Here is a 15,578-nt window from a genome sequence, read left to right as displayed (position 1 = left end):
AATTTTAAGGAAGTCGTTTGGTTCCACAGGGAAATTATTTTAATTGAGAGTACTTTTCAGAGGAAGAAAAAAGGAGTTAAACTTCATGAAATTTCACAGAAAGGAGGGAGAGAAGGAGAAAATGAAGGAATGAAGGGAGGAAGGAAAGACAGAAATAGAAAAAGAAAGAAGGAAGACAAAAGAGAAAAGGAAGGAAGGAAAGAAGGAAAAATTAGTTCTGTTTGAGTCATGATGAGTTTGAGGTGTCGAGGAATGGAATATAAGAGAATAAATAAGAAATGAAGGGAGGAAGGAAGGACAGAAATAGAAAAAGAAAGAAGGAAGACAAAAATGGAGAGGAAAGGAAGGAAGGAAAGAAGGAAAAATTAGTTCTGTTTGAGTCATGGTGAGTTTGAGGTGTTGAGGAATAGAATATAAGAGAATAAATAAGAAATGAAGGGAGGAAGGAAGGACAGAAATAGAAAAAGAAAGAAGGAAGACAAAAATGGAGAGGAAAGGAAGGAAGGAAAGAAGGAAAAATTAGTTCTGTTTGAGTCATGGTGAGTTTGAGGTGTTGAGGAATGGAATATAAGAGTGACTGCCACTGCCTACTGTCTCCATCAAGACTATCACTAATCTCAGGAGAACCTCAGGAAGAAAGGGATCACCCATAGAAAAGTTAAGAAGAGGGTATACAGTTTGATAGAAAGCTCTCAACCCTTCTATAACTCCTTAGATGGTTTTCAAGAGTTGCTTTAACCTCAAAACCCTTAACCATGTGGCCCAGCCTTTGAAGGAAGGTCTTTGTTACACCTCTCCCTTGTTTCCTTCTCTCTGGCTTGGAAATCCTCAGAGGCCTGCCCTGAGCCCATCCTGCTCAAAGTTTATTTCTGAGACCCAGAAGTCCTCTTTGTCCCCTTTAAGATCCGCTTCTGTTCCAGAAACAGAGAGGCTGAGAATGGAAATTACCACCAAAAAATGTGGGTGGTGACAGCCAAATTTCAAATCTTGCTCAAGATGGGCCCTCCCCCTCTTTCCCTTCAGCATCCTTGATGGGGCTGCCTGTAGGAACAATACCTCTTTTGGCTTTCTCCAGTTTACTTTCCCATAGGTTCCTGCCAGTCTGGAGGCACTGTAGTGCTGTTGGCCGGACTGACCAGGCTCCTCCTCCTCAAGGGACTTAGCACTGCCTAGCAAGACTGCAGAAAAAACTCAAGAGAATCATTTCTAATTACTGCAGTATCCGTGTTTGAGCTGACCAGAAGCCTCACAAATCCAACCTTATTTCTCACTGGAGTGGAGAGCCTTAGAGCCATCAGCTGCTTTTCTTGATCCATGACACTGGGCAATTTTTCCCAATCTGCTTGGGTCTCACTAAGCGGTATTGTAGATTTTGGCTAAGTGGGAGGAGATGGGAACCAAGGTTTGGGGACTTAATGGTCACTCGTCACGGGTGCTGTTTGTTTATCCGGCTTGAATGCTTCAGAAAATTGGATTTTGAGTAAGTTTTCGCCCCTTTAACTCCTCAGTCTCTACTCATTCCCACAAAAGAAATGCTGTGTAAAATGGAGCTTGCTTGTTAATGCATGAGTAGGCCCAATGGACACCCAGGCTGTCTGTCACTGTGGGAGATGGCAGACAGTCATCCGCCTCCAGAGGATGAGCAGAAGCTCAAGTGGGAGTAGGGAGAGCGATCAGAACCCAGAGGAGAGTTGGCAGAAGCCAGGGCTCCAAAACATTCTGGGAGCCTGCCCTTCTCAACTGACGGCTTGAGCGTGTCTTGTCCATTGAGTCCTATAGAAGAAAATAGGGAAGACTTTGTGCCTACAAGTCACTTAGTTAGACTGATTGGGGTAGATTTTGTCTGACTCTTGACTAGTGATTGCTAGCAGTCTCTCAAGAAGCTGGGTTGTGATGGCTCCTAAGTGCTAAAGAAGGGAGGCAAAAGGAACTCCTCTTGACCCTTTCTCTTTAGATGGGATTGGGGTGAGGGTGCTGTGGAGAAGTGGCTCAGTGCATTTGCTAAAGGGTCAATTCATCTTCACATCTCTTTTCTAGAATGTATTTGACTAGCTCAAGACCACTGAGAGATCTCCAAATCATTTCTTTAGTACAATGATTAAATTTGGGTCTGCCTCTTTTTACCATAATCTCAAAGTCTCAGGTGAACTTGAACTTGTCACATCCTTCCCTGCAACTGGCTGAAAGGTTTTGTTCTGCCAAAGAACTATAAACCTGCTACTGTGCCTGTTCTCCACTTCCCTCCTTCTAGGCATGGGGGGCAGTGGAGGTAAAGAGGAGGAAGGTTGGCAGCTGAGTAATTCTCCAGGTTGAAAATTCATCCCAGAGCCCACATGCTGTGCCCCCATCACATCTGTGTCAGGGAAGGTAGATGCTCTTCTCTTAGTCACCATTTCTTAAGGTATTTGCCCAGTGCTCTTCCGGGTGCTGGGATGCAAAGACAAAAATAAAACAGTCCCTGTCCTCAAGGAGCTTCGGTTCCTTTCAGAAAGGACAAGAAGTAAATATGTGTGAAATAGAAACAAGTTCAAGGGGGAGGGAGGAAGACCTAATAATGTAGCTTTGTGAGAAAGCAGAGAATCCCAGAGGCTCAAAGAGAAGGAAGTTGAGGCCCAGAGGGTTCAAACATGCCAAAGATGACAGGAGATGGGCTGCTCCAGGCCTCCTACTCCCAAATCTCCAGAGTGATAGTGCAAGTGGCAGAATAATAGGCTACTCTTCTCCCTTGGGCAGCTGTAACAGACATTGAGAACAGCTTTTTGATATGTAGGTTATTTTCATCAGCCTAATCAAGCCATTTGATTCCGTTAAGTGAGCTGGGATGTGGGAAAATCCTGTGCAGGCCTGACTGTCTGGGGAAACTTATCAACACTGTACTTACTCCACTAGGAAATGATGCAAACAATTGTAGGTACAGCAGAGATAGCGAAGGGATTTGCCATGACTGGTGGTGCTAAATCAGCCTGCCTCCTTGTCCTCTGATTGCTTCTTTTATACTTCTCAGCAGCATGTTATGATTCAGGTATTAACACTGAGTGGGGGGGAGGGGGGTTGGAGAACCACCATGGTCAATTTGTGATCCTCAGTGAAGCAAAGAAATTAGGCTGTGATTATGCTAGTGCGGTCTACGGTTAGAACACTGAACACCAAGTCTTTAATTGTCTGGCCCAGCAGTCACACTGCGGTCCATCTCCTTCTAATGGAAGGGGGCCTTCCAGAGTGCTCCCAGGGGAGGTGACATGCTCAAGGTTCTTGCTCTAGGCCTGTCATGTCTGAGTATCTGCACATATGTGTGGGAGACAGCAGTGGGGTCTTTTCACTGATCAATTTTGCTTCAACACATTATGCAGAACCACCAGTACACTCACAAGTGAATGCTTCCCCACAACACACATGTACGATTCCCTCCAATATTTAAGTAAAAGGGCTTGGACTCGCACTTCTGTACTCCCACCGTTGTCCAATGTGCTTAGTCAAGGTTTTGTAACCCTTTAAATTTGTCTTCACGGACGTGGCTACAGTCATTGTGTATAATGCTCTTTCATTCTGGTTCGGTTCACTGAGCATCACTTCGTATAGGCCTTCCCATATTTCAATTCTTCACGTTCACTGTTCCTTAAGGAACAGTAATAGTCTGGAGCATTCACGTACCTTAGTCTATTCAGCCACCCTGCAATCACTGAGCATGCAGATTATTCCCAACTCTTAGTGATTACAAATAGTGCTGCTATGAGTCTTTTTCTTCAGATGGATCTTTTCTTATTGTCAAAAATACCCTTGGGATAGAAGTCCAAACCCAGGATCATGGGGTCAAAATGTATGGACAGTTTTGGAACTTTTCTTGCATAACTCTAAATTGTTTTCTGAAACAAATGAACCCACCTAAAGCTCCAGCAGCAGTGGATCAACTTGTCTATTTTCCCAATTACTGCACCCCCACACCCCCCCCAGCCTTGAATTTTTCCATCCTTTGCTATCTTTGCCAATTTAATGACTGTGGGGTCATAACTCAAGAATTCTGTTCTCTGATGGTTTCGATTCACTTATTAGCATTTTAAGTCTCTATTTAGGCCTGGATTTTGCTTTTGTTTTCAGTGCTGCTTTTATTACATGAGATTAAAAATCTACAAAAGATTCATAACCTTCTAAAAACATGTTAACACTGCATCACCTTTTCTGGTTTACTTGCATTCAAGCACACATACTTCACCCTGTTAAGTTTCAGCCACTTGGTCAATTTGGATATAAAAAGCCCATAGAGCAGTGGATTTCTGAATAGGAAAGAATGGGATTTTGCAACCTCACAGAAAGCCATCTTTCATCATCAGGCCTAGTTTTGCAGGGAAGGTAATTAACTATAGGATGCCAGGCATTCTCCCTTTCCCTGTTAAGCTTTTTGGAATTTTTTGGTTATGATTGTCTTGTGCATAACATATGGTGCTTTTAAAGATGCGAATTGTTTCCTTCTTGCTGCTTAGTATATTTTGCTTTGGATGCTAAAACTGTGGAACTTGGTCAATACAGTGTTCATTGGTTTAAGCTAGGGTTTCATTTTGGTCATGTGCAAAGTCTACTAGTTTTTACTCTACCCTTTGTTTCCATTATTTCTGGGCATTTTTTTCCTGTTATTTCCTTATTATGTGACTTTAACACACTACTACCACCATTCATGTGCAGCATACCAAATTATAGAGTACATTTTTTCCCATTTATTTTGTGTTTTCTTTTCCCCGGTAACGTAGAAAAAGTATTTTTACCATTTGTTTTTATGAGCAGAATATATTTTTACAAGATGAATAAAGTTATGAGAGTTGGACCTGTAAACACTAAAGTAATTAAGCAACAGAAACCATCACTGATGGTACGTCAAGCTGTAAGCTGTTATTTATAAGTAGTTCTCTGTCTACTTCTACTTCTGTTTTAGTCTCTCTGTTGCTAACTTCCAAATTATGTGGTCCTAGTATTGGTGTTCAGTCTTCATTACTGGAATTGTCAAGTGCTCTTTGCATGTTGCCGAGTATTTTTGTGTTAGAGGTAAGCACAGGGATTAGTACCTATGGTTTATTAGAGCTGTGATTAGCTTATTATGGAAAATGTGGTATCTTATTATAAAAGCTCATTCTGATGAAAATAGAAATGCATGAGAAAGTTTTACAGCCAGGACAGAGACTGGGCAAAAACCAAAAAGGCAAAATCGTGGCCTCGCCCTCCAGCCCCTTAAATTTCCTCAGGTTTACCATTCTCTTCTGTTCCTGTCATCTGCCTTCTGCCTGACTCCCTATATCAAATGAATGCGATCACTCTGTATCTCGTCATCATCACCATCATCATCATCACCTCATACCTCTAACTTCGAATGAATCAAGTAAGCTGATAACAGGTTTGGATGTCCTTCCTCAACATACAGACAAAAAGTGCATTCTTCAAGAAACAACATCCTGCCCTTCTTGTCTAACCCGGAATGATGGGCTATAACTATAATGGGCTTTCCTGGTTTTATGGAGATTGGGGAGTGAGGAAGGTAGGATCACATAAGCCAAATGGATCCACTTTATAACTGGTTGTGAAGGGAGAAATGAAAAGCTCGGCCAACAAATTGGATATATATGGTCAAGGAGGAGTTGAGAATAATACTAAGATTCATTCTAACAGACTGGGAGAATGGTGATGGCTCATCGGTAAGAGGGAGTTTGGGGAGAAAAACAGGAAGTTCTATTTTCAACCTACAGAAGGAAATGTCCAAAAATCATCGGTGATGTGGGAATGAAACAGAAAAGTGTTTTGGACTGTATCTATAGAAATGATAGTCATGTGCATCTATTTGACCCCATGGGATCCAAGATCACCAGGTGATACAGAGGCAGAAGAAAATAGGGTCCAGGGCAGAGCCTTGGGAGATGCTCATGGTTAGTGGGCATGACCTTGATAAAGATCTGGCCAAGGAGAATGAAGAGGAGCGGTCAGACTCAGGAGTAGAACCAGAAGTAAGTGTCACAAAAGCATTGGAAGGAGCATCCAAGAGAGGGTGATTGAGGCTGGAGAGAATTCAAGAGGAATGAGGATGGAGAAAATGTCCTTAGATTTGGCCAGGAAGAGATTGTCATTAACTATGTCTGGAGTGATTTCAATTGAATGATGAGGTTTTTGTACCTCTGATTTACTTAATATAGTGTTTGGCATACAGTAGGCTCTTGATAAATGTTTGTGGACTGATTTCCATTCATATTAAAGGTACACAGCCCCTTTTTAGGTAAAAGTTGAGGGGTTTTTTTAAGTTATGAAATCTATTACAAAGAAATGATGGGGAGGTAAAGATTGCTGGAAAGCCTAGGCCCCAGCCGCGTCCTTTCATCACAACCAGGTAAAGGCTCATGAATTCACTGGAATATTGCAATGTAGGCTTTTTGAGGATAGGGACTGTAAATTGGTATTTATTTTTATGAGCACTTTCTCTCCCTTTTCCTCCCCAATTGAACAATTAAAAAAAACCCAACCTCACAACAATCACACACAGTCCAGCAAAATAGATTCCATCCTCGATCACGTCCAAAACTGTATCTCGTTCTGCATTTTAAATCTGTCGCCTTTTTGGCAGGAGGGAGGTGTCATGATTCATCTCACTCCTTTAAACTCATGGAATGGTTGCATTAGGCAGTGTTTTAAAGTTGTTTTTCTCTAAAATCTTTGTCATTGTACAAATTGTTCTAATTCTTTTCAGTCCATTTTAGATCAGGTCATAGTCTCCTCAGTGTCCACTAATGCAGCCTTATTGCCTCTTCTCCCTTTCTGCTCTAGCTCTAGGGGGAATACTGAAATCACGCTCCCCCATTCCCTACCACCCCTCTACCTTGTCTCTTGAACCAATCATTTCTTGAACACAGCTTTTCTGTGCCAGACATCATGTTTAGCATTAAGGAATCAAATGCTCTGTGAGTGTTCCTGTTCCCCAATACATGACAGGAGGATTCTGGCCATGCAGCACCACACCAACAAGTGGTGCTATCAAGAACCATATGAAAACTGGTCCAAATCACTAATTATTAAGAGAAATGATCATTAAAGCAACTCTGAGGTTTCATCTCAGACTGACAAAGACGACAAAAGAAAACAACAAACACTGGAAGGGCCGAGAGGAAAATAGGCATACCGATACATTGGAGTTGTGAATTTGTCCAGGTATTTGTAAAGCAATTTGGAATTATATCACAAAGAGTTACTAAACTGTGCATACAGTTTATAACTATATCACTATTAGGCCTATATTATCAGGAGCTCAGTGGAAAAAAAAAAAGCTCCCACATGGACAAAAATATCACTAAACCAAAATTGTGTTTTGCCACAAGAAATAATGAAATGGATATTTCTGTAGATTTGGACAGATATTTAAAAACTGATACAGACTGAACTGAGCAGAAATAGGAAAGTAATTTATACAATGGTAACATTATAGAGAAAAACAACTTGGAAAGATTTTCAAATGTTTATCTTCATTTTGGGGGACTCATAGTTTATGCACTGATAAACCATGAGTCCAAAAGAATGAAGATGAAAACACCATTCACCTTCTGACAAAGGAGTGATAAACTTAAAATTTAGAAAGAGACATATAGTTTCCAAAATAGGTAATTTAGGAATTTTGTTTTGCTATACTGTAATAGATTGAGCTGTTTGTTTTCCTTTTCTTTCTTTTTAAAAAATCTGTTAATTGGAAAAAGGGAGGTAGTAGAAGGACAGATAATTTTTAAAAAATATTTGCTATTTCAAAAAATAGTATCTTAAAAATAAAATGTAAAAGGCAAAAATGATATCCATATAATCTATACAAATTGTATCCTGGACGAAGGTGGTAGAGTTAAAAAGAAGAAGAAGAAGAAGAAGAAAGACCAAGAAAATTCTGGACTAAACTCTTATCTTTGCAGGAGAAATATGAGAGGAAATATCCCGGAGAGAGAAAAACAACAAAAGCGAACTTTAGGAATTTGGAAATAAGGAAAATAATCAAAAGATCCATGGTAGAAGACAGGGATAAGATTTGTATAAACAAAACAAATTGTAAGGACTAAGTAGTGATTTGAAAGAGAAAGAAAAAGTTCAAATTCATAACAGAATTTGAGAAAGAGTGCAGTCTTAACAACTATTTTCCAATATGTGAAAGGATTAGACTCATTACAGCAAGTGAAAATGGTAGATTGAATAAGAAACAAAAATTCAACAGGTTTGATGGATACAGGAAAAAATGAACACAAAGTTCCATATAGAATGAACATGAAATATAAGAACTAAATGTATTATACTTCAGGTAATCACAACAAAAAAATTGATCATATCTAGAGGAAACAGGAAACCTACATTACACTGCATGACACTGTCACCACTGAACATCCAAGAACCAAATGGAACAGCACCCTCATTCTGAAAGGAAAAGTAAACTGAATTGCACAATAATTGAAGAGATTTGAACCTTGCCTTTTCAGAGTGAGATAAATCTGACAAATTAACAAGAACAAAACAATTGGACAAATTGTTGGAAAAATCTTATTAGAAAGTTATGGTATCTAATGAATTGGAATAGTAAAGAATATACAATTATCTTTCTATTACATAGTACTGTTATGAAAACTAATATGTTATATATTTTTACCATGTTTAACATATATTGGATTACTTGCCATCAAGGGGATAGGGTGGAGGGAATTGGAACGCAAGGTTTTACAAGGATTAATGTTGAAAAATTATCCATGCGTATGTTTTGAAAATAAAAAGCTTTAATAAAAAAGAGGAAAGAACATATAATAAGTGGAAACTATCAAGAAAAGAAAACATAAAAAGCTGCAGTATTCAACATATACTTTACAGATCAAAACATAATCATTTTAAAATCTGTAAAAGAAACATGAGCAAAATATGCAAAACCAAATAGAGACTAAGGACAATATTTTTTTAAATGAGTGAGTCAAAGGAAAATCATAATAGCAGTAAGTAATTAAGTTAAAGGGAAAAATATAAATGACAACTTACCCAAATTTATGGGATGCTGCAAAAGAATTCCTCACGAGAAATTGTAATCCCTGAAAGCATGATAGGAAAAAATTAATTAGCCATCACACAATTAAAATATTCTAGAGAAAACCAACAGATTAAGACCCCCAAAACAAACACAAATGAGAAAAATGTGGAAAATCAGATATAAATGATTATGAATAAAGTAGAAAAAAGACTCTTAAGCTAATGAAGAAAACAAAGATTTTATTAAGATTATAAAACTATTATATATAACTGCATTCCAAAGAATGAGGAAAATCAGTTTTCTAAAATATAAAAAAAAGTAAATTCACAACAAATAGAGAAGGAATAAATTATTAAAAACTATTATGCATAATTTTATGCCAACAAAATTGAGACTTCATGTATTCATTTAAAAGAAGTTATAATGTTGTCTTTAGTTTATGTATTGCAGTATTTTTGGAATATGGTTTATCTCCTCTCTCTCTCTCTCAAGAAATTAAACCCCCTTTGTACCAAAAGAGGACAGTTAAAAAAAAAATACAGTGACTACAATTGATATCATATGCACCAATCCTACCTGTTATCTATTGTCTTTCTAAAAAGAGGGAGGAAGGAGGAAGCTGTATTGCATATTCTGCTTTCCAGGCCCAGTATTAATTGTTCTACTCAGGGTTAGGATTCTTCTTTTCTGATTTCCCTTACCTGCTCAACATATTTTTAAACACATACTTATTTACATGTTGTCTCCCTCACTGGGTAGCAGCTCCTTTTGTGGTAACAAAAAATTGGAAAATGAGTAGATGCCCATCAACTGAGGAATGGCTGAATAAATTGTGGTGCATGAGGGCAATGGAATAATTTTTTATAAAAATGATGAACAAACTGATTTTAGAAAGGCCTGGAAAGATTTCTGTGAACTGATACTGAGCAAAGCAAGCACAACTAGGAATACATTGTAGACAATAACAGCAAAAATGCAATGATCAACTATGAAAGACTCGGTTCTTCTCAGCGGTTCAGTGATCCAAAGCAATCCCAATAGACTTGGGATAGAAAAAAACCATCTATATCCAGAAAAAGAACTATAGAGTCTGAATGTTAATCAATACACATTATGTTCACTTCTTTTTTTCTGTTTTTTTCCCCTCTCCCATGGTTTTTCCCTCTTGTTCTGATTTTCCTCTCCCAACATGATTCATAAAGCAATGTGTATTAAAAATAAATAAAATGTAAACACATACATACAAAAATAAGTCTTTTAGAGTAGTCATGGATGAATAGCTACTGAGAATAGCAGTCATTCACAGCTGGTCATCCCAGAACATTACTATTACCTTATATACAGTATATTTCTACTTTCTTTGAGTTCATGGAGGACTTTTCAGATTTTTTTTTCTTTAGAAAGCATCTCATCAGTTTCCTAATTTTTTTTTTGCCCTGAGAAGAGAGCTGCTATGAATATTTTTTGTACATATAGGTCATTTGGAAACTAATTTTTGGGCAAAAGATCATATTACAAATAATTAAGAGATGAAGTGAAGGAAATGCCTTTTGCAATTGTGGTTGGAGTGAGAATGCATGACCCAATGAAGAATAGAGGTGATTATAAAATATAGAATATTCAATTTCAGTTACATAAAATTAGAAAACTTGCAGAAATCAAACTATGTAGCTATAGTCAAAATAAAAGCTAGTGACTTTAAAGTTTCTGTGGGAAAAAAATTATAAACATAGTAAATTGACACATTTACCTTCTCCAATAATTATACACCCAAAAGATATCAATAATTTGTGAAGAAAGTCTGTAAACCACATAAAGTACTTCAAATCACTAACAATTAGAGAAATACAAATAAAACAATTAGAAGTATCGTATCATGTCTGTCAAGTTGATTAGAAATGATAAAAGAGAGAACGTCAAGGTTGAAGAGGCTGCAGAGAGACAAAATCACAGAAAGTAGAGATCTGAACTGGTCTAGCCATTGTGGAAAAGAAATTGGACTTATTATTAACTTATTGATAACATTTGATATTGGACCTGTGATACTAATATACTGATAACTGAACATCCATGTTGTCAGTGACAAAAACAAAAACTAGGAGATATATATATGTATCACTGTTCATCACAGAACTTTTTATAGTAGCTTAATAGAAATAAAATTTCTCATCCATTGGGTGATGTCTGGACAAATGGCAGAGGAATAAAATAGGATCATACTGCACTACATGGAATGACAAATATTAGGGATTAAGATAAATATGTGAGGACTTGTATGAACTCAGAGAGAGCAAAAAAGCTAAACAATATGCATAGTTCCTTATAAGAATGTGAATTACAATCACAATAAAGACAACAGAACTCAGCTTAAATGTAATGATCAATATTAGTGCTGTATGATTGATGTTGGACCATATTTCCTTCTTGCTAGAGAGCGTGGTGTACAGTCAGTTGTAGGCATAGCATGTGGTCGTGCATATATTTCAGTTTTTGGTATAACATAAGATATGGGGGCCAGGGTGGTGATGTGATTTTATCATACAAAAGCAAAGTAAAATCGTCAATAAAACAAAAGGAAATAAATCTATCCTATTTGTTTTTCATTTTTCTCTTACTTGTAAATAACTACTTGTGTTCATCTGTCTGTATTGCCATTTTTTAGTTTCAAGTAGTCTCCTAGATGGAAGGGTTTGTGTGTTCTCTTTGTAGAGATTAATTTTGTAGAGTATCTAGTCCACTAGGTTGTTAGGCAACCTAATAAATATTTCATCATGATCTGGCTTCTTGATTTGGAAAACAAATGCAGCCTCAGTTTATATCAAAACTAGAGAAGAACAAAATGGAGAAAATGTTGTAGTTGAAAAAATAGTAACTTAAAAGTCTGCAGGGAAAAGAGAAGGGTTAGAATGTTAATCAGACAGACAATTTGGAAAGGCCGTGGCCCTCTTGAGAACTTGATGTGCTCCCCAGGATAATGAAGTAGGAAAGCTTAATCCAAAAGTTGTGGGAGAGAGATTACTGCTGAGAACCCCTTCCAACAGCTGGCAAGGATGGATACTTTCTCTGTCTTTCAGTATTTCTTGTTTCATTCTATAATAAATGAGCATAAAATTGAGGGAGGTATTAACTCACTAGGGTAAAGAGGTAGTGAAAATGTGTCTAGCTCAAGAATGTCCATTGTTTTCCCTTTTGGGGAAAAAAAAACCTGGCCTTACTTAAGAACACATTTATTTAGTTCATCAGTATCTTTTTTTTTCCCTAAGTGAAATATGTGGTGACTGGACATAGTGTAATGAGCCAAATGATGGATTTGGTGGCTAAATTATTTTGGTAGCTCATGATTGTCAGTCTGTAAGTGATGTATAATCACAGAGAATATGCTTGTTGACAATTGACGGGAAGGAAAAAGGAAGAAAAATCAATTTAGACGTAATGACTTAGCTTGCTAATTTTACTAAGTGACTTAATAGTTACTGTAAGTTTCTCTCACTTTCACATACCCCTTTCCAAAAAAAAGCATGATAGCTTTGGATTAGAGTACCATGCACTGCACAAATAATTCCTATCTCACAGTAGCAATCTAACTAACAAAGCCTGAAGGTTTACAGAAAGTCAGCTGACTGAAGTGGCCATCCTATTCGACACAAGCAACAGAATATATTTCTATTGGGTCCTTCACAAGTCATAATCCAGTTCTCTACCCTGAGCTAAAAAATCCAGTGTGTTCCTTGTCCATCAAAAATGATCCTATAGTCTCAGCTATTTAATAATATTCAGATCATATTCAGCTGTTACATGAAATTTTTAGTCAATATTACAAACTATTTCACCGCCACAAGTAAAAGAGTAAGTTAGCTTCCAACGATGGGTTAAATTCATCCCAGCCACAATAAACTATACTCCACTGGCATTCTCCCAAGTGAGATAAAGAGAAAACAGATTAGACATCAGAAAACTTGGGTTTGAAACCTCCCTCTGCTACCAATTTCCTTTTTACCTTCAACCAAGCTTCGAATGTCTATGGGTCCCAGGTTTCTGTACTCTAAAAAGAAGGTATTCGAGTATTAGACCTGTAGGACATTCTTGTGGTCTAAATTTTGATATTAGGATCAAGGCTGGATCATAAGACCAGAGATGGAGAGCTGGAAGGTACCTGAGAGATTGTTTCCTGTTCCCCACCCCACCTCCCACCCCTTACCCCATTTTACAGATGGAGAATCTGAGGCATATTTGGAGTGACTCACACATGCCTGCAGTGTGGGTATGAACTCAGGTTTCTGTTTCCAGTTTTTCTACTATACTACCCCATCTTTACAAAGTGCCTAAGTTACTCCTATGGGGCATATTATGCACTGAGGAGATCTGTGGCACATTAACTGCTAAGGACTTAGGATCCTGGTTCTAAGTGGCCTGGAGTCATGAAGACCCGAGTTTAAATCTTGACTCGGACACTTTCTAGCTTTGGGACTCTAGGCAAGTCACTTAATTTTGGTTTCCTAATCTATAAAATGAGGTAATAATAGCACCTCTCTCCCAGGATCTGGGGGAGGAGAAAATAAAATCTTTTCCAAGCACTTAGCACATTGCCTGGATCACGGCAGACATTTTGTAAATTTTAGTTTCCCACTCCCTTCCATCTCCTTGACTTCTACTGATGAGGAACATAAGGAAGCCATCTATTCTACTCCTGGCCGGCTTTATTTGTTAATTGTTAGAAGTTCCTTACGGTAAATCGAAAGATCCAACTTGCCTGCTTATGTTCTTCTGGACGCATTACAGTTTATCAGGGTCCCAAAATGTGGAACTGGGGCCTATTGCAGGTATGGTCTGACTAGTAGTTTGGGGATCAGTAGGATCTTTACCTCCCAGAAACTGCCCCTTAAAACGGTTGACTCGGATTGGCTAAAACCTCGCGGTCCTTCTGCGGTGAATTACTTACTATCTGGCTTACAACCAGCACAAGTTTTGTCCTGGACTCGTTAAGGCGATTCTCTCTCTCTCCCTGCCCCGCCTCCCCAATCATTTCAGACTCCAAAGACCTTTTTGGATCCCAAGACTATTAACCGGAAAATTGAGCAGTTTTCCTGGCTTTGTATCTTGCCACATGCGGAGTCCCTGAGGGAACTCCGGAAGCCGCCCGTTTCCACCGGCATGGTCCCACATGACGCTTCCTGCCCCTACACGAGGCTTCTGGCCCATTCACCAGTAACCACCTCTCTCTCTCCACCTTATTCTCATGAAAAACTTTGTCTAAGGCCTTGTAGAAATCTCAGCAGACCACCAAACTCTCCCGGTCTAAGAGTTCCGGCTAAAAGTAGTGAGATCAGTGGGCCATGCCGTTTTCTGCACCCAGTCACGCCCGCTGGCTCTTTGGGCCCTAGGACGGCTAGTTGGCCCTTTGGAATGCCCCTGTGTAAGTTGAGTGGTACCCCCCCTTAAATAGCCCTTTCCTCTGGCTTTTTAAACATCGAGGCTCCCACCACCACCAACCCCAGTCTGCCCTCTCCTACCTCAAGGTTTTTCAAAGATAAAAGAAAAGGACTTACACGCTCGGAGTTCAAGACGAGGATGGCTTTCCCTCCCTCTTCTTCTTCCCGACTGCAGCTAGGCACCGCCCTTAGCCCCGCCTCCTCGGACGCCTTATCCAATGGCCAAGGTCAAGTCCCAGTTAGCCCCTCTCTTCCCAGACACCAAAGTTGCGCCCAGTGCTCCGGTTGGTCCCAATAGAGTGGCAATCTGGAACTCTTCCCGGTCTCTTCCCGTGGGATGTGAACTCCGGCCCCCACAAGCCTTACTTCCTTGAGCTTTTCAGCCCCTGTATATTCATGTACAACCTGGTCTAGACCTCGCCCTCTCCCACCCAGATCCTACCCTACTCCCCTGTACACACACCTACCTCCCACGCAAAGCACTGACTGACCATTCTTTCTTTTTTTTCCCCCAAGTGATCAGCAGCGTGGGTGTGTGGAGAGGGCGAAGAGGGGGTTGGAGACTTCCAAGGGAGGCGACCTTGTGAAGCTCCACAAAATTAAGTCAATCTGTAACATTGGAGATAGTTTGCTCAGCCTCAGCAGCCTCTAGAGATATATTTCGTATGGTCAGTCTTCTAGAACCAGAAAAAAAAGTACAGTAAAATCCTTCTTTGGAGATCAGACCCCAATGTGGAAGAACGGGGAGTCGTGTGCCATTAATAACTCACCTAATCAAAGAAATGAGGCTAGAAAAATTATATCTCAGGGATCTTTTTTTATAGTTTCTTTCTTGTACTGCTGGCTATAGCATAACAGACTTCCATATACAGCCTCATTCTCTCCAGGCCTGGAATCGGGAAAAGCCGATTTCAGATTTGACCTCAGACACTCAACATTAATTGTGTGATCTTGTGCAATTCGTTTAACCTCTATCTACCTCAGTTTCCTCAACTGGGAAATGGCGATAACCTTTTAGCACCTACCTTGCAAGGGCTGTTGTAAGAATTAAATGAGATAATACTTGTAAAGTGCTTAGCACAGTGTAGGTACTAAATAAATGCTTATTCCCTTCTCTTCCCTTCATATACAATTCCAATCAC

The 15,578-nt window shown here is 39.1% G+C and overlaps 1 long non-coding RNA gene across 1 annotated transcript in view; it reads right to left on the bottom strand.

Annotated features, from left to right (window-relative positions):
• LOC127542488 (uncharacterized) overlaps positions 1-14,752 on the bottom strand; it is a 60,191-nt gene extending 45,439 nt beyond the window's left edge. The window contains exons 1-2 of the long non-coding RNA XR_007948686.1: positions 14,554-14,752; positions 9,019-9,068 (exon numbers count right to left, since the gene is read on the bottom strand). This is a non-coding gene — a long non-coding RNA (uncharacterized LOC127542488). The remainder of the gene's footprint in view (positions 1-9,018; positions 9,069-14,553) is intronic.
• Positions 14,753-15,578: the final 826 nt, after the last annotated feature.

Source organism: Antechinus flavipes, chromosome X, assembly GCF_016432865.1.
Source record: "Antechinus flavipes isolate AdamAnt ecotype Samford, QLD, Australia chromosome X, AdamAnt_v2, whole genome shotgun sequence".
Lineage (NCBI taxonomy): Eukaryota > Metazoa > Chordata > Mammalia > Dasyuromorphia > Dasyuridae > Antechinus > Antechinus flavipes.
The sequence above is the reverse complement of the archived record's forward strand: the minus strand, read 5'-3'. Positions and strand labels throughout refer to the sequence as shown.